Source organism: Wyeomyia smithii, chromosome 2 (assembly GCF_029784165.1).
Source record: "Wyeomyia smithii strain HCP4-BCI-WySm-NY-G18 chromosome 2, ASM2978416v1, whole genome shotgun sequence".
Taxonomy (NCBI): Eukaryota; Metazoa; Arthropoda; class Insecta; order Diptera; family Culicidae; genus Wyeomyia; species Wyeomyia smithii.
This window is the reverse complement of record NC_073695.1, coordinates 196,999,421-197,023,071: the sequence shown is the minus strand read 5'-3', so window position 1 is coordinate 197,023,071 and position 23,651 is coordinate 196,999,421. Positions and strand designations below refer to the sequence as shown.

Below are 23,651 nucleotides of genomic sequence, written 5' to 3'. Positions count from 1 at the left end.
AATTGCTACCACGAGAAGTGCCGACAAACAATAGAGATGATAAATTTGAATTGCAACTGAAGCTGTTGAAATAAGCTGCCGTGAACCTGATGAACGGCAACATTAATCTGAATCGAATTTTCAGTCAACTGCGACAGTGTGAAGCTATAAAGCAAACTACTGCTTCATTTATCTTCAAATCTGTCGATGAGTCTGCTATTGATTTCAATTGAAATGCCACCTTGCAAAGATTATTAATAGAAAAAATTGAAAACAAGTCAACTACGAATTGAAAAGAATTGTTGCATTCTTCAACGGAATTCTTCTCATGCTTTAGTCTAAATTGCATTTCTCAACTGATTTTATAGCTGTTCTCGGTATGTGAAAGATAAAGCGTCATTTTATGATCTTCCGAATCGCGTGCAAAAAAAAACATGCATGCATGCCACCGAACGATAGCCATCTGTCAGTTCCTACATCGGTGACAAACTAAATGACGATCACTCTCGCCATGCTATGAAGCGGCGCCCGCCCGCCCGGAACATTCCAGCGGTGCCAAGCGACAAACGCCAGCAGCACTGCCATCCAGTACGATTCGATCAGCCACTGCGCGCGAACGCGTTTGATTTTTCCCACCGCAAATCATGCGCAACGTTATGACGTGCAAGCTTTACTGAACAAACTAGAATTGATTAAACAAAAAGTGTAGCTCCTGCAGTCACTCAGCAACTATCAGAGGGCGGACTCTGATTAAGAATTCCCGCGAGTTCGATGGCCAACTGCGGCAGTAGATGTTCAACGATCAACCGTGCCAGAGCAGTCGTAGCTTAGCCGGGTGATAGAAAATAAATCTAAAGCAATCATGATTAGGCGTGAGAAAATTTCAGATAATTCATTAACTTGACGAACAATCGCATTCGTAGATCAGCAGAAACATAAAAATCACTCGCGCTCATAATAAGTGTATAGAAGGTAGGAATCATTGCCCTAAAAGTGGTTTATCCAGTTATCGGCCGTTCTTGTTTCTGGGGAGTTACGCAGCGGCAGCAGCAGAAAATTCTCGAAAGGACGAGCCTCCAAAGAGATGATCAAGTCCGGTTAAGTGGTTAAGTAGTGTAGTCGGAGTAAGAGGTGTGAAGTGCGGAACAAGTGTAAACCGGCATGTGTATAACTTTCACACGTAACTACCATTCCGCGAATCGTAAACCGATGAATGCTAGATGTTTACAATAAAAAGCAGGTTTTCAAGACCAAGACTAGTCGTTCAACCGTACCGCTGAAGTGACGGTGAGCTTTTTAATGCAACACGACTGTTTTTGTGGGTCAATTATGAAAAAAGAGCGGTCGCACATGGGAGCCAAGTCACACGAACAATATAATACACGTCCTGTTCAAAGTCAAAACAAACTGATGAATATTATTAGTTCATGTATGTGATCGAGCTTTACAATCGATCAGTGTGTCAGCTGATCGAGTGCAATAAATAGTCTTCGAGCTAGAACGGTGCCCGAGTGTTGTTTTTTGAAGCTTTTATTTCGAGCCTCTGTTGTTTTTTCCTTTGAACATAAATATCGTTTATTTCTACCACTAAACAAACGTTGCAAGTTTAGCAATCAATTTTTGCCGCACAAAAAAAACGTACCAGTGAAGGAAGTCTGCTGGAAGGCGAAAAAAAGGTTACGTAAGAAAAATGTAAATGATATATCAATCAATGTTAATCTCGTTGGGGACAGTTTATAGTGTAAAATTTGTATCTCCTTCAAATAAGCTCTTAATTTCTTTTTAACCGATTCTTGATAGTTGACTTTTGATGCTTGCAGTAAATAACGAGTTTCTAATTTCCTTGAAAGCTTTGAAAGCCGCATATCTCTGCTCATTCAAGAATATAATCCTAATCAAAGTCTGATTTGCATATTTATACTCACTCTAGTTTGATTCTCTCGTATAACCACAGTAATAGCATGTTTACAAACAAATTATAGCCGCCTAATGTAATATACAAACAGAAGTCCAAGTCATTGATCAGCTGACTAAGGCCGACCAAGCAAAACTGATAGTTTCAAGTTCAAATGCTTGTAGTTCAGTACACTTGATTAGAGAGGCACACGAAATGCACCAAAGAGGGAAGGCCAAACTAAAAGAGGATTGAAATATGCCTGTCCTATTCTTCAAATTACAGCAAATTGAAATAAACTCTATACAAAGTAAATATCTTTCAATCTTGTTCTCTTCACAACTCGTGAGGTACCTATATGATTCTGACATTTTTTATTATTTTATTAATAAGCCATAACGTCCAAACTTTTTCAAAACCATTAACATACGACTTACATGTCTCTAAAAAACTTGCAGACAATAATATTGAACTGCTGCTACTAAAGAAATACTGATTGGGAATTTTACAAGAATTATACATCCCAAATAAATGATCGCAAATAAAGTTCACTTCACCCTGGAAAGATAGTCTGCGGCAAATTGACTCCTCGCTTGCAGCAATATTGCCAATTTTTCTCTAACCGTGTGTATATTTAAACCTAAATGATGGTGGTCCCCGTGGTTCTTTGGTTAGCGATGTCGGTCGGCTAGCTCTCCCACACGGTTATGATATCGAGTTCGATTCCCGATCAGGTCGAGGATCTTTTCGAGCTGGAAATTTTCTCGACTCAGCACTGGGGCACGGTTTATCGTTGTACTTATCCTACAACATGCAAAATGTGCCGTAAACAATATCGATAACGAATTTCCTCAACTAATCTAGTTGATCGAGACCGCATTAGCCCTCCAGGCTAGCGTGCGATATTGTTGTTATTGGTGTTTGTTATTTATAGATGTGTTAACACTGTAATGACCGTTTATCGATAATTGATTAAAAAAAAAATTTATTCATTTTAAATGGGGAGTCATTTTAACGCATGATTATTCTCTTACGCATACCAAAATATGATTATCATCTCAGGGTTAATACAAGGTATTTTTTTCAAATTTTGCTCACGGTCTGAAAAGTCTTTTAAACATTTATTTCACGAGTCAACCCTGCGCCATAAAAATATACAAATATTGTCTGTTTTATTCGCCTTGATGGCAGATGGATTAAAACAAAATGAAGCCAATTTAGTCCACAGCCAGACTCATTTGTTTCCAGGGAACCTAGCAGGTAGGTTTGAAAGCTTTCTAAAAAATCTTACTAAAGCTATTTTGATTCAAAAGACTACAATAAACCTCCAAATACTGATTTCATTGACATACTATCTTCAGTAAATATTTAGTGCATAGAAAAACCTCGGAAAAATGACGAGTTCTAGTAGGGAACTCGGGCTCCGGCAACGCTGCAAAATCCAACTTTCCAGTTTTACACTATAGACAAATTAAATTTTCAGCAAAGTTGTAGATAATATTGTGACAAAAAGCTTTGCTGAAGGCACTTTTCTTCTAACTTCTATTGTTTTGAAGTTATACCGTTTCATTTCAGACTAGTCCTCAAAATTCGTTTTTTTTGAATATCTAAAAAAAACTGTAGCATTTAGAAGACAAACATATTTGGCATTTTCTAATATTTCATTGAAACACAGAACTTTGTAGAAGAAAATTATCATATATTTTACATTCCCAGATTACAGTTGAACAAAAAACAAATGATTCATTATCATAATCACTCCACGAAATAGATTGAAACGATTGTCTCTTCCAGTATCTTCATTGGCTAAAATGCAATTAACCTATTTGTACGTTTGTGACAATAACTTTGTCTGTGTAGAAGCTATTTCTTTTGTGTCTTCTTCAAAGTTGTATGTTTCAATATTCTTGTTTTCTGAATGCTACAGTTTATTATATATTTAAAAAATCGAATTTTGAGGACTAGTCTGATGTGGAACGGTATATCTTCAGAATAGAAAAAGTTGTAATAAAAGTGTCTTCGATATAGTTTTTTCGGACAACATTATTTACAACTTTACTGTAGACATAATTTCTCTAATTTTTAATACTTTTAATAGTTTTGTCATTCTTTGAGGCTTTTTATATACTAAATATCTTTTGAGATTGGTATGTTATTAAAACCAGTATTTAGAGAGTAAATGAAAAAGCCCCCGGTTCTAAACGCTCGTGTGCATTAAAAAAGTTATTCTTAATTGATTTGTATTCGTCTACTTTTTTAAAGAACGTCTTTAAGAGTGTAAAATGAAGATCTAAAACCGCAACTGGGGACGAAATTATATCCAACTTCAAATACTTATCTTTCAATTAGTTTTCAACGGATTTCTTTCGTTCTTGCAACATATCAAATATCAACAGCGTTGCGTAACTGAAAGTCAACACCTCCTCTGCTATCAGTTTTCATCTGATACTAACAGAATTTCATCCCCCAGCCGCACAAGTGCAATATGCAACACGCAACAGCGTAAAAACTGTTGGCCGGCTGAGAGTGCTACACTATCGCTATCAGCTTCCATCCGATACGAGAAGAACTTGATTGTCTTCTCTCCGTGCCGCAACACGATACACCGTATTCTTTTGTTGTGTGGCTGAGAGCTCCATCGGTCCAATTCCACTGTATGCCAACACGGAATGAGATTCAAGTTTAGTATATTCGTACAGAGCCCTCCCAGCTGGTCTCGACGTACGATGCTGGCCTAGCAAGCCAGTCGTCGTAGGTTCGAGTCTTGACTCGGGAGAGACTGTTAGTGTCAGTAGGATCGTAGCGCTAGGCCCGCAATTGTCCGTACACTCAACAGTTGGCTGCGAAGTCTATGTATAACAAACAGAAGGTCGAGTTCCGAATCGGAATGTCCAAGTAACCAGTAAGCACTAAATCATTGCCCAACAACAAAACAATACTATATTCGATTACAGAATTCTTGGTAAGAACTTATTCTGATCTAAATGCTTGTATATATCTGATATGTTAAAAAGGCGAAATAGCGAGCTGATAAAGTGCTGCAGATGGCAACTATTGATATGCATCACTAATGGTGATTTGGAGCATCCATGAAATTTCTCTTTTCTGACATGTGAGTTAAGAAAACAAACGAAAAAAAAAATTAGAACCCTTATTATTTGGTGTCTGGAACGAATGCAAAAAAAAATATTCAGAAGTAATACATATGGTCTAAAAAGGTATCTTGGGTAGCAACCGGGAACTACTAGAATCAGACTTTTTTCATCTTCTGATATTGACGGTTCAGAAACCACGAGCCCAGAAGATGTAGATCCTGGATCCAACTCACTATTTTTTATTTCGGAAAGTCTCATGCATTCATATATCAGAACTTTGCGTCGAAAATTCCCACTGCTTAAAGTTTTTTTCCATTAACATGGAGTATCCATGTTCCGTCTATTTTTAATTGACCGCTCGATATCGCTCGTTATTGGCACTTACGAAAAAATGTAATGCATCTTCCATATGCATTTTAAACACTACGTCGTAGCACATACGGTAGCCCTTTAAGCGCATATTTGGCTCTCAGTAATGCTAGTTTAGCATAATGCTCTTAACATTAAAAACATGATATAAAGCTATTTGGCATTAACAAGGCTGAATTATTGCTAATAAAATGTTATCTCATAATGCTTATGGTTACTTGGGTGTAGCACCAAGGTTTTGTTTTTTTTTATATTCGTACAGAAAAAAATTTCTTTGCATTTTACAAAACAGGGCCACTTACAACATAGATCTGAAATCAACTTTGATGGCTACAGCGTGTCCTCGCGCCAATGCCGGGCGTATCGTAGAGCACCATCTTCGTCGGTCTTTGGCGATACTCCTCCAGTCCACCCGAACGTTTAGGGCTCCCAGGTCCTCTCCACTGCATGCAGCCAGCGTGTTCGTGGTCTCCCACGAAGCCGCCGACCTCTACCTGGTTCCCTGGTGAACACTATTTTCGCCATTTTTTCTTCCGACATTCGCACTAAGTGATCCGCCCACTGAAGTCTGCCTTGTTTAATGCGGTCTATAATGTTCACTTCTCTGTACTCTTGGTACAACTCGCGATTCATGCGTCTGCGCCACACACCATGTTCTAGTTGCCTACCGAGAATTGTACGCAGTGTTTTTCGCTCGAAAATTCATAGATCTTTCCGGTCCACCTCCTTCAACATCCACGCTTCTTGTCCGTAGAGGGGCACCGGAAGGATCAGCGTTTTATACAAAGCGAAGTTTGTCGATGTTTGCAAGTTGCGGGAAGAAAATACGTTTGATTTTGAGATATACCAATCATTACTGGAGTAATGGCCGTTTCCCCGAAACGCTATTTTTTTGCAGAGGCTTGCGGTGATCCTAATAGAGACTCAGCGGATCAACCGAAATCAAAAAACTCATACTATTTCATTTGTTTAGAAGTGTGCCGGGTCCTTGAACGATCGCTTATATGAGTATTTTGTTTTCAGTGCAAACGGGAACGTTTTTCCCAAAAAATGCACGTTTTGAGCGCGAAAAATTGCATTAAAAATTTTTTTGCGGCAAAATGTAACTGTATGTTTCGAAAAGCGATCGTTCATGGACCGGCGAATTTTATAACGAAAATTTGAAAAAAAGGATGAAGGAAATCGGTTCAGTAGTTTTCCCGCAATCAGGATCACGGCAAAGTCATTTTCCGGAAAAAAACTATTCCGAGATAATCGCGTGTAGAGTTTCAAGTTTAGCTTATGCGGCTTATGAAAATTTGTGGAAATGTTCTCAAGATGTTGTATTTGAAGATAATGTAATAAAAAAATTTCCGGTTTTTTGAAAACTGAAAAGGTATATATATTCCCTTAAACAGGATACGTGACAGTATTTTGTATGCCGCGTTCAAAAGGGTCTGTAGTTGGCGAACTCTAATCTATGCCCTTTCTTGTAGGCTAGGTATATGAGGCCATCCAACCAACTGGTAGGCAATTCTTGCTCCTGCCAAATCTTTAGAAGAACATGGTAGATTAACTGATGCAGCTGTTCACTTCCGTGTTTGAAAAGTTCGACCGGGATCTCGTCCTTCCCAGCAGCTTCACTGTTCTTCAGCTCGCTCAAAGTCTTATTAACCTAAACCAGTGTTGGTGGATCCACAGCTTTACCGTCGTGATCTACGTTTATCCTGCTTCTCGATACGCCTTCATTATTACCGTTCAACAATTCTCCAAAGTGCTCCTTCCACCTGACTGCCATCATTGTTCTGTCTGTCAGCAAATTCCCCTCTCGGTCATTGCACATGGCGGACACTGGCGCAGTCTTGTGCCGTGCGCCGTTGACAGTTGCAAAAAACCTCCGCATATCATTCTGATTCATCCTTTCTTGCGCTTCAGTTATCACACTTTCTTCGTACTGCCATTTCTCCTTGCGGTGGATTCGTTTCTCTTTCGCCCTTACTACCCTGTACCGTTCTCTGATTAGCCGGGTACCAGACACTAGCTTTCGGCTTCTGGCAGCATTTTTCTCGTTCGTCACTCGCTGGCACTTCTCATCAAATCAGCCATTTCGTTGGCGTCGCTGAGCAGTACCTATCACCTCTTGCGCTGTTGTAGCCACCGTTCCATGAATGCTGTTTTCAGTTACGTAGATTTCTGGATATTGAAACGCATCATTCTGTTGTTTCTTGCACTCGTGACGCTGGATAATCGCGCCCGGATTTTTGAAACTACAAGATAATGAGCTAGGTCGATGTTTGGCCCTCTGAAGGACCTCACATCCATAACGTCCGAGAAATGTCGACCGTCGACTAGAACGTGGTCTATCTGGGAGCAAGTAACACCACTCGGGTGTTGCCAGGTGTGTTTGCGGGTATTCTTGCGTGCGAAGTAGGTACTGCTGATTGCCATCCCCCTAGCAGCGGTGAAGGTCACAAGTCGCAGACCGTTGTCATTGGTGACGGAATGAAGGCTTTCCGTTTCAATAACAGGATGGAAGAAGTTTTCACTCCCGATCTGCGCGTTTGGGTCTCCGATGAAAATCTTTACATCTTATTTTGGACACTCACCGTAGGCCTTATCCAGGCTCTCATAGAACTCGTCCTTCATGACATCGGGTTTACCATTCGTTGGCGCAAAGATGCTGATCAGACTGTAGTTGAAGAATTTGCCCCTCATTCTCAACACACAGACTCGGTCGCTTATCGGTTTCCACCGGATAACTCGCTTCATCTGCTTCCCGATTACTATGAAAACAACTCCACGTTCTGCTCTGTCGCCGCCGCTGTAGTAGATGTGGTACTTGAATGAAGTGTTGGCGATGGGATCCACCACTCGGAATTTACGTTCTCCAGTCCTGGGCAAGCGCACTTCTTGTATTGCTGCCACACTTACGTCGACCTTCTGCGGTTCACCAGCCAAGAGCCCAACACGTGCGGGTTCATTCAAAGTTCTCACGTTCCAAGATCCGACTTTCCAATCATTGTCCTGCTTTCGTTGCCGAGTCTGTTGCCGTGAAATCAATCCGTTTACTGTACTTTTGCCTTTCGTGGTTGGTTTGAGTTTCGGTATACCACCTAGCCGGGGTTGCGCTAACTACATCATGCTAGAGGGGATGCCTTCTTGATGCTGGCACGATACAGCATTGTCCGCTTATTCTTTACGTGATGACCACGGTCATAATATATTTATTTATTTATTTATTTATTTATTTATTTATTTCGTTAAGCAACTGCAGACTACAGTTATAATAATACAATGTTTTTTTATATTCTATACATTATTTCCAGTAGTTAGTCGTTTTTTGATTTGATTTCTGCCCATAGTGATGTCGATATTCTCGCAGTGCTGATTATAGTGACGCATCATGCGATTTATTGGGCCATTTTTTGAGTAGTTAGTTCTGTGAGAGCTTTCCGAAAATATTTTACGATTTCTTAATTGACGACTGGGTGCATAAAAATTTAGTTGCGATAATAATTTAGAAGATTGCACGCGTTGAGAAATAATGTCATTGATAAAGTAAAGCATTAAAAGTTGGCGGCGTTTTTTACGGGCTTGTATGTCTGTGAGCATGCAGCGTGCTTCATATGATGGTGGTAAGGGAAATGCTGTCCAATTTAGCTTACGAAGCGCGTACAAAAGAAATTGTTTTTGGACAGATTCAATGCGTTCTTCATGTGTTACAATTTAGGGATTCCATACAATGCTACAATATTCCAGAATTGGTTGGACGTATGTAATATATAATAGTTTGATTGTGTATGGGACTTGGAAATTATGGCCGGAGCGTTTTATGAAGCCCAGCAAACTATTTGCTTTGTTGATTATTGTGTTATAATGTTCTATGAATGTAAGTTTAGACTCTAAGACTACGCCTAGGTCCCTTACGATTTTGCATTTTTCTACTGGTTGGTTTCCTAAGAAAATGTCTGTTGGTGGTGATACTGTTTTTCTGCTAAAGGCTATTGAATTACCTTTTTTAATGTTGAGTTGTAATAGACTTTTGTTGCACCAACACATTAATACATTAATTTCATTCTGGAATATTTCGAAGTCTTCATCACAATCATTACAATCATTCTCCTTTGCCAGGGCTTTGGACCTGTAGCTCTGGTTTTCGATAGTGTCTAGTTCGTTCAGACATGCTACTATGGAAGTCCGTCATTCGCTAGCGGAGTTGAAAAACGAGCTAGATATTATGGTTAAAATCCTTCTGAAACAGAAACCAGAAATGACAAATCATCAATATCGTCAGTTGAATTCAAGACTGACACTACTTAAAATCGATAGTTTTGAGAAAAACACCATTGAAATTAAGTGGCAAAAAATTCTTTTTACATTAAAATTTCTAATTTTTGCACTTCTCATTCTCATTGAATCTATTTGGGTACATGAAGTGCATATTTTGAGCAAGTTTTAATTTTTTATCTTTTTCAGGATATTTGAATTTTGGTTATAAAAGCCTATCTTCTTATAACGGTGGATTTTAACATTATTTGCCATTCAAATTATTCGATTCAATTGCATGAACAGGCTCTTTCCAATAACATTTCATTCAAAATATTGGAACGTTTCAAGGAAGACGGTTAATTGAACTTCACAGCAGCATTTTGAGCTCCATGTTCATGTCTGCCACCTGTCGACGTCAGCACAAGCAGATTTTTGTTGTCTCCACGCCGCACAGCTGCAATATGCAACACACAACAGCGTAATAAACTGTTGCGTAGCTGAGAGTGCTGAGCTCTTGTGATCTGCTATAATCTAGCACGAGAAGAATTTGATGGATTTTTGGTGTGAGATGAAATAAAAATCATAATGGACCGCACCTAGATACTGATTTCTCACCAACGTGCTTCTCATGATTCATAAAGGCATTTTCGATTAAAGAGAAATGGTGACCGAAAATAAAATCCGAATGAGGATAAAACGCTAAATAGCTTCTTTCCTTCTGCCGAAATGCAGTGGCATCTGAATTGTTTGAAATAGTTATCCATCGACTTGTTGTTCTAAGGCAAATTCATATTAGTCACACTAAACTATACTACACTGTCTTTGAAAGTATTATATATCGGAAACTATTGAAGAAAATTTTCTTGTTAGCGAATGTTTAAGCTAATGAAGACTTTTCTCAACGCAAAATTACAAGCTTCAGCTTGATACATGCTTCTACTCGGCGACAAATTGCATGAAACATTGTAGCCGAAAAGTGATTTTTCAAACTCAATATTCACGGTTGGACGATTAAATGACCTAATGAATTAGGAGGTCATTTGGATTCTTTGAAAAATAATAAAGTTAAGGAAAAATGCTTCAAGATTCATCTATAAAATTAATTGAGCAACAAGTTTACCTTTGTGTGCCATTGTGATCACTTTTCGTGATCGAGCAATATACTGAGCCTGTGATGTGCGTATGACGTGAAAAGTCAGTATTCCTTGTTTGCAGCTAGTAAGTGTATCCACGCACTCGATTTTGAAAATCGATCTGAATGGCAAGGTAAACTCGTTGTTCACCTTATTTTATGAATGTATTTCGAAGCATTTTTACTCAGCTTTCGAATGATGGCGTCAAATTTTGAAATCAATGGTTGCGAACTTAATCAAAAAACGTCTTTCTTAGGAAATTCAAGATGGCGCAAGATCTAAGATGGCGTTCATTATTTTGTACGTCAAATGAAAGCTTTATCATTTCTTCATAAAACGACCTACTGTTTGTTGAAGGTTTTATGTCAAATTAGAGTGAAATAGTTCAATAAAAAGATCAAGAATGGCTCAAATTACAACTTTTTCTAAACCGTTTCACCCCTTGGTACCCCACCAATATGAATCACCCAACGCTGTTTACTCATTTTCGTTACTTTCAATCATTTAGACACAAAAATATCCTTTTTGAAAGACTTCATGTCATCAGTGCAGTGGGACGGTTTCAGCGAGAATTTCCCATATTATAAACTATCGTTGAAAATTACAGATAACATGCCTGTGCATTAGAAAATCAAATTATCATACTCATGTGTATTGTAAACTAATCCAAACGCCTAATTAATCTTGTAACAGTCGAACGTTACATAAATAAATTTCGTCATTCGCACCATCAGACAAACCATCAGATGTTTAATCAAGCATGCACACCTCTTTCAACACAACTGGTTGTTTAAAGCTATCAGTCGTAACAATGTTATTCACCAAAGAGTGATTCGAATCGTGACAGCAATATCAGAACAGATTTCAACGCATGGGGCATATTAACACAAAACCAAGTCATCGCTGTGGGAGAAAATTAGCAGCTATAATCAATGAGATAGCAAAAACCAAAATAATATCGGACGACTAGACAAATGCAGCTCACACCACCTTCATCGAGTAATACAGTGTGAACCAATAGTTCAACCATTGGACATATTAGGTACACTTCAAAATTAATCATAATAAAGACAATTTCATCCGAAATAACACTTTTTTTTTGATACAGGTACTTGATAAGCAACTATTCATAGACTTACAAATGCCAGCAGCTCCGATGCCAACAACTAGCAATACCAAACATATCAATGTAATAGTTACGAAAATAATAATTTTATTACCTTTATTAACATTCAAGTTTATTTATTCTATTAAAAAATAAATTATTGCTCATGGGACTTGCGGAATCAGCACTTGTGTATGTAAGTAACGAACACAAGTGATCGTTGCATGTCTCACGCGATTTGATAGGTATATAATTAACTAAATCTTGTTAACCGCGAATCATCCATTGAAAGATCGATGGTCGGTATAGTTGCACTACTGAACTAAACATTCAATCAACGTTTTCGTGAATGTTATACCGCAATATTAAATCCTTAGTAATCAATGGATAATACACTAACCTTATTTACGCAGTTTTTATACGAGTTTTAATTTCTTCGTAAAGTTTGTCAAAGTACCATAATATAGTGAAAAAACCAACTCACTACACAAATATGTTACACACCATGTAGAAGAGAGTTCACTGTACTGTGACTGATTCTTTGTACCCACAATCACAGTTTAGCATCAGTTTAGACAATCATTCATGCTGAAACTGTGCGTGATGGTGATCACGTATAATTTTTCGAGCTTCAACATGCGTTCTTTTTTATGCCAATAAACCGCAGTCCACAAGAGGCTTTAGCTTTCGTTTTCCATAACAAAATTATATCCAGTAAAAACCAGTATTCCACGGTTTCAAGGATTTTGTCGCGAAGCAATAAAAAAAATAAAATAATACCAGCTGTTTGATTTTCTATTTAGAATGAAACGTGAGTGTTTCTGTAATGCTTAACATAAACAATAATCTGTTTGTTTATCTTTAGCAAATGAAACTTAGTGGTTTTATGAGATTTAATTATCAACAACTTTACAGAACCCTGATATGATTGTGCTCCCCAACATTTGGAACCGAATTGATTAATGATGACGTCTGACTTATTTATGAATCATCTGTCCGGTGTGGGCTATTCCATGTTCTTATTCATCCGATGTTTTTATCAATAAAGCTCTAAAGGCACGTGTAGACAATTATCGATATTTGCAGTGATGTACTGATTCGATTTCCCAAACCATACTGAACGTCATCAGTTCTGATTTTTAGGGTTCTCAAGGGTATACACACCTGCTGTTCTCTTCTGCCTTTATATTTTAACGAATATTCATTTTAGTTTATTAATTATTTTGAGTAATATAGCATTTAGATTTCATTCCCATTGGACCGAGGTGTTTGTCGAAACCAAAAGTGTGTCATGTTCTACAATCACGCGTCTGCATTTACGTCATTCTTGGCGATCTTCATTCAGTCCAAATATATCCAAATACATGAACACGTCTGCAGCTTCATTTTCGTCCGATCACGAAATGGAATTTTTAAGGTGCTTTTGATCCTGTTTCTCTCATACCATTCTCAAGTTCAGTCATCTTACTCTCAGTCTTCAGTCTGATGAACGTTTCCTTCTTTATCCTACAGTGATGCGATCAACGTCAGAGAAAACAAATCGCTATATGGACAACTGATTGTATATTGCATCACTTTTTATTGATTGTGTACATTTACGTCATTGAACTAAGCGTTTCAAATTTTTCTCTATAGCAGAATAGCATAATTCATCATTCAACAATAATATTAAAAGTAAGAATTTTTATGACTCATGGCCAAAACCACTTGTTATACAATATGGAATCCTATTTCAAGCACCAGCGTCCACAGTAAAAAACTAAGATTTTGTGATGCTAATTCTTGTACTATTCAAGAATTAAAAACCTTGTTTGTTTGTTTGGTTTTGGGACCAAATTGATATCCAGAGGCCGGAAATTGGCTCCAAATGACATGTTGAAGTTTAACATTGTGATTTCCGGTTTTTGTAAATTAGTAAAAAACAGTCAAAAATTGGTTAAACAAAAATGTGGGTGATCTGTCATTTTTATAATGAAAAATCGAATCATTTTTCGTCGTCAAAGTCAATTCGTACAGAATAAAAGAAAAGTATTGACTCAAGCTGACTTTTCAGCGAATCTGAATTGCCGGATCTTTCTCTTGGCTCCTACCATCAAGTTTTGTACAGCCTCTTGGTTACTTCGTTCACCGCAGAACAAAGGTTGGCCTTGAACTTGAGGTTCCGCCTGACGATAGCCCACATTTTCCTATGAGGCGGAACTCTGGTGTGTTGGGAGGGTTCATGTGCTTTGGCTCACCCTGGACGTTGGTTGCAGCATACCACTCCATGGCCCTTTTTCCGTTATGGCAAGATGCCAAATCCGGCCAAAACAGAACGGAAAGGCAACAGACGTTTTTTCAGGCATTCCTGCACATAAATTTCCATGTTGCCGGAGCTTTTGGCGATGAGAATGTTGCTCTTCAAACCACAGGAATCCTGCCACACCAGACATTTCTTCGCAAACTTCGACAACTTAATTCGTTTCAGAATCTCTGCCACCTTCCCTCTTCCAGTTATCGTACATTTGGTCCGGAAGCTGTTTCAAGTCTGCCTTCACGTAAGTTTCACCATCCTGTATTACGCAATCAAACTTCGTCAGCATCTCCACGTAAAGCTTTCGTGATTATTGTCTGTCCGACTTGTGTTCCTCATATTTCGAGTCATTAGCTTTTTGTAAGTTGACAGTCTAGCTCGTTTTTGAAGTAGAATACTTCTCTCAGGAAGTTCGGCTACATAGGGATGTGAAATGAAAATCTAAAACCGAAAAAAATGAGAAATATGTCCAATTTCAAATGCTAATAAATCGGTTGGTTTTCGATGGATTTCCTGCGTTTTTGCAGCAATCGATTAGAAAATTTACTAAGATTCCTAACCAAATGCAGGAGATTGCAATTTTATTAATCGAACTATTTTTTTTTTCTTCACATAACATTTATTTGACACGGCACAAATACAATTTAATGTTTAACGGCGCCAATTATATCTGATGACTTAAAAACTAAAGCAAATTTTTTATCCTCGCTGCCGACTACGAGCTGAAATTAAGTCTAACTTAAAACTAGCATGGCATTTCCAATCTGTGTTTTGTTGTTCAATGGTCGTCTGATAATCGTCGAATGGCATGTATGGATTCGTACTGCTGAGCCACGATGTCGTGAGTTGGGACAGAGGCTCGTAGTCCTTGGGTCCTGGTTCTATTGTGCGGGGTCTGGTTGCTGGTTTTGTGCTTAAGGTTCAAACGTGTTCTTGTCGTTTTGTTGGGTGTAGACGGAGGGGAACGGGACTAGACTGGGGCATGGATGGATTTAAGGAAAACGTATATAAGGGTCATGTAGGGTAGGTCACGGCTCGCCAAGACATCACGAACAGGAACAGCTGGTCGTCTACCTCCGGCCTGAAGGGAAGCTACAAGTTTAGACCTGGCGTCACGGTGAACAGGGCATGACCAAACAACGTGCTCTATGTCGTGATAACCTTCACCACAGGCACAGATACCGCTTTCTTCGAGCCCAATACGACGGAGATGCGCGTCAAATCTATAGTGGTTGGACATAAGCCGAGACATCACGCAAATGAAATCTCGACCTACATCCAACCCCTTGAACCACGGGTTCGTCGATACCTTGGGAATTATGGAATGTAACCACCTTCCCAGTTCCCCTTGAGTCCATGAATTTTGCCAACTGATGATCGTATTCTGACGTACAAATGCGAAAAATTCATTGTAAGCAATTGGTCTTTCATAAATATCGCCGTTTATTGCACCCACCTTAGCCAAAGAGTCCGCTTTCTCATTGCCCGGTATCGAGCAGTGAGAAGGGACCCACGCTAAGGTAATCTGAAACGATTTTTCGGATAAAGCACTCAAATGTTCCCGTATTTTCCCCAGGAAATACGGAGAGTGCTTAACATCTTTCATCGATCGGAGAGCCTCGATAGAACTGAGACTGTCCGTAAAGATGAAATAATGGTCCGTGGGCATTTTTTCGATAATCTCTAGGGTGTACTGAATTGCAGCTAATTCTGCGACGTAAACAGAAGCAGGATTATCGAGCTTATAGGAGACGGCTAAATGATTATTGAAGATACCGAAGCCAGTGGACCCATCCAGAAGTGATCCGTCAGTGTAGAACATACTGTCGCAGTTGATGTTTCGATATTTATTGGAAAAAATTTTAGGGATCTGCTGCACGCGTAAATGATCCGGGATTCCACGAATTTCTTCTATCATGGATGTATCGAAGAACACAGTAGAATCAGAAGTATTTAATAAGTTGACACGATTTGGAATATTCGGAGAAGGGTTAATATTCTGAGACATGTGATTGAAATACAATGTCATAAAACGGGTTTGAGAATTGAGTTCGATTAACCTTTCAAAATTATCAATCACAGGACGGTTCAAGACCTCACATTTAATAAGAATACGAGAAGAGAGGCTCCAAAAGCGGTTTTTCAATGGTAGAACTCCAGCTAAGACCTCCAGACTCATCGTATGGGTCGACTGCATGCATCCTAAAGCGATATGCAAACAACGATATTGTATTCGCTCCAGTTTGATCAAATGTGTGTTTGCTGCGGAAGCAGAAACACCCGTATTCAATTACAGACAATATCGTTGTTTGGTAAAGCCTTATAAGGTCTCCTGGGTGGGCTCCCCACCATTGTCCGGTTATTGTACGAAGAAAATTCACTCTTTGTTGACATTTTTTCATCAGATACCTCACGTGACAACCCCAGGTGCCTTTAGAGTCGAACCAGACACCAAGATATTTGTGTACTAAAACCTGAGAAATCGTTTTACCCATTAACTGTGTTTGAAGCTGAGCAGGTTCATGCTTCCTAGAAAAAACTACTATATCAGTCTTCTCCGGAGAGAATTCGATACCTAGCTGTAAAGCCCAAGCAGACAAATTGTCCAAGGTATCTTGCAATGGTCCTTGCAAATCGGCAGCTTTGGCTCCTGTAACAGAGATTACACTGTCGTCTGCAAGTTGTCTTATCGTGCATGAATTTGCCAGACATTCGTCGATGTCATTTACATAAAAGTTGTAAAGAAGGGGGCTTAAACATGAGCCCTGGGGAAGACCCATGTAGCTAATGCGAAAAGTTGCCAAATCGCCATGCGTAAAATGCATGTGCTTTTCGGACAACAAATTGTGCAAAAAATTGTTCAAAATTGGAGAAAATCCTTGTCGGTGAAGTTTACCCGAAAGAATGTCAATAGAAACGGAATCAAAAGCCCCCTTAATGTCCAAGAACGCAGACGCCATTTGTTCTTTGCGAGCATACGCCAACTGAATATCTGTTGAAAGCAACGCAAGACAATCATTCGTCCCTTTGGCACGGCGGAAGCCAAATTGAGTATCTGATAGTAGACCATTTGATTCGACCCAATGGTCTAAACGACGGAGTATCATTTTCTCCATCAATTTCCGGATACAGGATAGCATTGCAATCGGCCTATAAGAGTTATGCTCAGAAGCTGGTTTCCCTGGTTTTTGGATGGCGATCACCTTCACTTGCCTCCAATCCTGCGGTACAATGTTTTGCTCCAGGAACTTATTGAACAAGTTCAACAAGCGCCTCTTGGCATTGCCGGGTAGATTCTTCAACAAGTTGAATTTGATTCTATCTAACCCAGGCGCGTTATTGTTACAGGACAGGAGGGCAACTGAAAATTCTGCCATCGTAAAAGGTGATTCTATCGCGTCGTGGCCCAGAGACGCATCGCGAACAATGTTTTGCTCAGGAACAGAGTCCGGACATACTTTCCTGGCAAAATCAAATATCCACCGACTTGAAGACTCCTCGCTTTCGTTGACCGTTACGCGATTCCGCATTCTTCGGGCTGTGTTCCAAAGAGTGCTCATCGATGTCTCCCTCGACGTCTCGTTCACGAACCGACGCCAATATCCGCGTTTCTTTGCTTTAGCCAGGCTTTTAAGCTTGGTATTAAGCTCCGAATACCGTATATAGTCGTCGGGTATACCTCCCTTCTGGAAGGCCAAAAACGCGTCGGATCTTTGCGTGTAGACATCGGAGCACTCTTGGTCCCACCATGGAGTTGGAGGCCGCTCTTTGATCGTTACGCCGGGATATTTCTTCGTTTGGGCTTGCAACGCGGCGTCGAGAATCAAGCCCGCGAGGAGGTTGTATTCTTCAAGTGGTGGATGATGTTGAATCGACTCGACCGCTTTTGAAATCATTTCCTCGTATAACTTCCAATCGACATTCCGTGTGAGGTCATACGGAATGTCAATTGGTCGCATGCGAGTTGACCCGTTTGTAGTTGAAATAAGAATTGGCAGATAGTCGCTACCGTGAGGATCGAGGATTACCTTCCATGTGCAATCCAACCGTAGCGACGTCGAACATAAGGATAGATCCAAAGCGCTTGGGCGCGCTGGAGGTTTCGGGATACGTGTCATTTCACCGTTGTTTAAAATAGTCATGTCGAAGTCATCGCAAAGGTTATAGATTAAAGAGGAGCGGTTATCATTGTAAGGGGAACCCCAAGCCACGCCATGAGAGTTGAAGTCTCCTAAAATCAAACGTGGTGAGGGAAGAAGTTCTATTAAATCAAAGAGCAGCCGTTGCCCAACCTGTGCTCTGGGAGGAATATATATTGAGGCAATACAAAGCTCTTTACCTTGTATTGTCATTTGACATGCGACAACTTCGATGCCTGGAATCGAGGGGAGGTTAATACGATAGAAAGAATAGCACTTTTTAATCCCTAAAAGTACTCCTCCATATGGGGTGTCTCGATCAAGGCGAATAATATTAAAATCATGGAAGTTGAGATCAATATTTGAAGTAAGCCAACTTTCACAAAGGGAAAATGCATCGCATTTGTTTTTATTTATCAAAACTTTAAACGAATCAATTTTTGGTAGAATACTTCTACAATTCCACTGTAAGACAGAGATAGAATCCTTCATATACGCAGTTGAATTAGGCATCGAAGGATACAATCGCTGCAAGGAGGGGCCATTGGGCAGTCAACTGCTTCAAAAATGATCTAACTGTTGGGAGGAGCGCTGCAAGAAAGTTTTTAATTGGATCAGGTATATTGAAATTTTCGAAAATCCAGTCCACAATATTAGAAAAATTCACCAATCCAGCATTTGTTTTGTCAACTGGATGTGCAAAAGGAGCAACTGGGGTTTTAGATGTTCCAGGAAGTGCTGGGAACTCCTTCTGAGACTTTAAATTGCCAAGCCCAGGAGGGGTTTGCTTCGGTTTTTCCGTAGCACCTTTAGTTTTGGTTGTACTGTTCTTTCCACTTTGGGAAATCTTAGGACCTTTTCTGGGAAGCTTAGGGGAGGAAAGATTTTTCCTCTTTCTAGACTCCCCAAGATTGGCAAAAGAAGTTCCCTCTAGTGGTTCGTCAGAGTCGGTTTCATCTGAAGACAACAGATCAAAGGGGTTCGCTGTTATGGTAGAAGTGGTCGTGGTCTTCTTGAGCATATCAGCGTAAGAACGCTTTGAACGCTCTTTGAGAGACCGTTTCAATTTATCCTTGCGCTGCATGTACACCGCGCATGTGGAGAGCTCATGCTGATTCTCCCCGCACTGGATACATTTTTCAGCATTCGCACTACAGGAATCGTCGGCATGGTTCTCTCCACACTTACCGCACCGTGCCTTATTGCAACAGTAGGCGGCTGTGTGACCTAACTGCTTGCAATTGGTGCAGTTCATTAAACGGGGCACAAATAAGCGCACAGGAAGACGAACCCGGTGGATCAAGACGTGGCTCGGCAATGCAGAACCGGCGAACGTGACACGAAACGAGTCTGACGGAGTGTATACTTTTTTGTCGCCGACGAGCGACACAGATCGCAGTTGTTTAACCTCTAATACCTTAACCTCAGGAAGGCTGCTGTTTTTAAAACAGCCTACAGCATCCTTCAAGAGGCACTCGACGGACAAATTCGGATCGGTCACGACGCCGTCGATCTCCACGTCTCGGGCCGGTATGTATACGCGATACTCCCGAGTAAAGAGCTCGAAACAAGCTATATCGTTGGCCTGTTTCAGGTCATTGACCACAACACGGAGCTTGTTTGGTCTGACCTTGATTATTTCAGTCACGGCCCTGAAGCGTGACGTCAGGTCTTTCGAAATTTGTAATATGTTCAGGGATTTCGACTTAGGTCCGGCTTTTGGCCGGAAATACACAACGAAACGTGAACCTGCTGTTTCGTCAAGGTAGAGCCTGGCACGAGGGGGAACTGAAGAGTGAACAGGGGAATCGCACCGCGCCGTCATTCGCGTTCTGCATAACCGTAGTCTTTGTTCCGTTCCCGTTTAATGATGTCGTATTAAATGTGCATATTACAATTCGGCAGCACTTCAACTGCTCATTTGCGCAAAAATTTAAAAATATTCAATAAACTTCATTCAAAATATCAAACAAAGTAAAATTACAATACTGCCAATGAACGGTCAACGTTTATTTACTAGAAAAAATAACTGACACGCAAGCAGCCGGGTTATCTTTCTTGTAAGAGTATTCTATTTCAATCTTGCGGTCGTGGCTTTGCATACAACCTTCCAGTGATTTTTAGCTCGATTCACAGTTGAAGACGATACTTCCAACTTGCTTGCGACATCCCGGACGGAAATGCTAGGATTCCGCTTTCGTCGTTTTTGTGACCCTCGGATTTCGGTTTCTCTCCGATTTTTGTCTTCCTGGCAATTCTACACACACTTTTATTACGTTGGTGACGGTTGATTTGGCCACATTCAACAATTTTATCAACTTGACGTGCGATTAGTTCGAGTTTTCACGATGCACGAGCAAAACTTTGAACAACTGAAGAGCAATTGTCATAATCGACGAGCATTATACTACACACACATCTTTAAAGTGAGGAGTGCTCAGATTTTTTTGTACATGATAAAAATAATACGGTACATAATAATAATAATTAAAGTTGACCAATTTTAGACCGTAACATTCTTTAATATGAGTACTTCCGGAATCAAAACGAGGCCAAGAAACCTGAAATCGACTTCAGACGCAATTTTGCAATCCGAGATTGTTACTTTCGGTTTCTAGAAAACTGCCTGATATATGAATTTCCTGGAACCGCAATTATATCAAGAAACCATAAATCGACCCCAGCTTCCATTCCTTTGAGAACCGCCACATTATTTCAGAGAGTTATTTTATTAGAGTTGGATGAAAGCTACTGACATAAACATATTGATAAAAGATAGTTTACCGTAATACTAGGTAGAGCATTAAGAAGAGTTGAAAGAGAATTATTACTAGAATTTACCGCTTCAAACCATCAAATCAATTATTTTCAATCGAGTGTATTCCCTTACTTATTTCAAAAACTACATTCACATTCGACCGGCTGTGGTTATTAAAAGCCAGTTCGCGAGAACCGCAACCACCATCACAAGGGAGGTTGTATCGAGGTTCTCCGATCGGACAGAAACTTTCGTGGTTTGTTTATCTATATAACAGAATGTTTTGCATAATGTCAGATTTTTTGAAAAGGGGTAAGTGGGGTAAAAAAGCACGTCAAAAATGGATGTCCAAAAGTTTTTAAAAACGTAAAATTGTTATAACTTTGTGTAAACTGAATCGATTGTCATGAAAATTGGCATGTTTATTCTACTCTATAAAGGCAACAAAATGAGGGTTTTTGTAAGTTGCTATCGAGAATACATGATGAGATATTCGCATTTTTCTGAAAAAAATAAGGTGATTTTCACAGCAGTTTTTCTCTTGCCAACAGATCTAGGATTAAAATCCAAATAATACGTTTTGTAATGCAACTCAAGAGCTTTCATTAGATATGTTCAAAAAATGCGCCGTTTTAAAGATGCCTGAGAAAATCCATTTTTTCTATAACATGTCATGGGTCATCATTTCGAACCCATTGTGCGAGAAGCGAAACTTCGTTTTGTGTCATTGTTCTTCCATTGAGCTATAATTTTCAGGTTATATTTGTTTATGCACTAATGCAATAGTTTGCAAAATTTGAAAGGAGAAGCGGTTTGTGGGCTCTTCAAACAGGCTCTTCAAAATCTTTTATTTAGGAACTGCTCAAATCGTAAAATTATTACTCTCGGCTTACATTCGAAGTTACACGATGGAATGAGAGGTTATTTTTGGAGCCAACAAGAGAATGAACGAATGTCAACAAAGCCACGTGATACTTTTTGTTGAGCCTTTTTTAATGTGCCCTTTAAGAATTAAATTACCATTAGAAAAAAAATTCACCGGAAGATGCTAATAAAGGAATGATTTCAAAAGTACACCCTTCTGCAGGAATTAGGCATTTCAAACCGGAAATGTATTTATCGGTAGAACAAATAAAATCGTTTTTCGCCCACTTTTCTACGGTATATAGGCAAAATAAGCTTGAGCTGATACATACAGTCTGTGTATAATAAACAGAAGGTTGAGTTCCGGATCGGAATCTAGCACCAAGGCTTTGCTTTTTTTAAACTTGAGCTAATACAAGTTAGTGAAGATAAAGCATTGATGAATGTACGAGAACGTCATGAATATTGGTTGGTAATAATGAATCAATCAATTCTCAAACATTGATTTTCATAAGGTTTTTTGCTGATACCAGAGCCACAAGAAAAAATGCATTCTTTGAAAATGCATTGAGTGCAATTACAAATATGCTTGGAGAGTGCTTAGATGATGATAATACAGATTTAAAATAAAGATGATGAAATATAGATTTTATTTGGTTTTATACTCCATTCGACCCCTTGGTTATTGAATTATTCAAAGGCCACATTAAAAAAAAAATAACAAAACGTATCGCAAGGCTTTGTTGGCATTATTTCTACCTCTGTTAGCTCCAAAAATAACCTCTCATTTCATCGTGTAACTTCGTGAATAAGCCGACTTTACGGTTTGAGCAGTTTCTGAATACAAGATTTTGAAGAACCGGTTTACTACACTAACCCCTTTTCCAAAAACCTAAATTTCTGCAAACTTTTGCATTCGTGCATTAGTGCATAAAGAACAAGGACACAAAACCGGAGTTTCGCCTCTCGCACAATGGGTTCGATATGGTCAATAACATGTTATAGAAAAAAATAGATTTTCTCAGGCATTTTTATAACGACGCACTTTTTGAATATATTGAATGAAAGCAAGAGTAAAACTGCTGTGAAAATCACTTTCTTTTTTTAGAAAAATGCGTATATCTCATCATGTATTCTCGATAGCAACTTCCAATAACCCTCATTTCGTTGCCTTTATAGAGTAGAATAAACATGCCAATTTTCATGACAATCGATTCAGTTTACACAAAGTTATAACAATTTTACGTTTGTAGCAATTTTTGGACATCAATTTTTGACGTGCATTTTTACCCCACTTACCCGTTTTTAAAAAATCTGACATTATGCAAAACATTATTCTATTATATAGATAAACAAACCCTGGAAGTTCCAGTCCAATCGGAGAACCTCGAAACAAGACCTAGTTGCGGTCTCCGCGAACTGGCTCTTAAACGTTACGTTGCGGACGTGTGTCATACACAACCTCTTCAACTGGTGATTCATTCAGAAGGGTTTTAGTTGTAACTTAAGTATTACATAATAAATTATCAACTAATTATTTTGCATGACTTATAGATAAACATTTTAAAAGGTCCTATCTGCTTTAATCGTTTTTCCGGGGCGTCTTTTCATTTTGGTAATGGTTCAGCTTTAGTAACTTTCCCAAGTGTGATTTTCATCCAGAAGGCTAGAGTGATCCCTCCGCTATCAACTTGTGCAAATAACGTGCCGTAAAAGGTGTTTAATAAGTTGGGGTGATTGAATGAAAGTGATCGATAAAAAAATCGATCAAAGC

The 23,651-nt window shown here is 39.3% G+C and overlaps 1 protein-coding gene across 6 annotated transcripts in view; it reads left to right on the top strand.

The window, feature by feature from the left end:
* Positions 1-564: 564 nt before the first annotated feature.
* The window catches only part of LOC129721418 (sialin-like), a 66,946-nt gene continuing 43,859 nt past the window's right edge, over positions 565-23,651 (top strand). For 2 of the 6 annotated variants that reach the window (XM_055673964.1, XM_055673959.1), the window contains exon 1: positions 565-1,655. The gene's annotated coding sequence lies outside the window, so the exon portion shown is untranslated. Of the gene's footprint in view, positions 1,672-23,651 lie in introns of all 6 variants that reach the window. The other 4 variants (XM_055673963.1, XM_055673962.1, XM_055673960.1 and 1 more) reach the window with 4 other exon arrangements.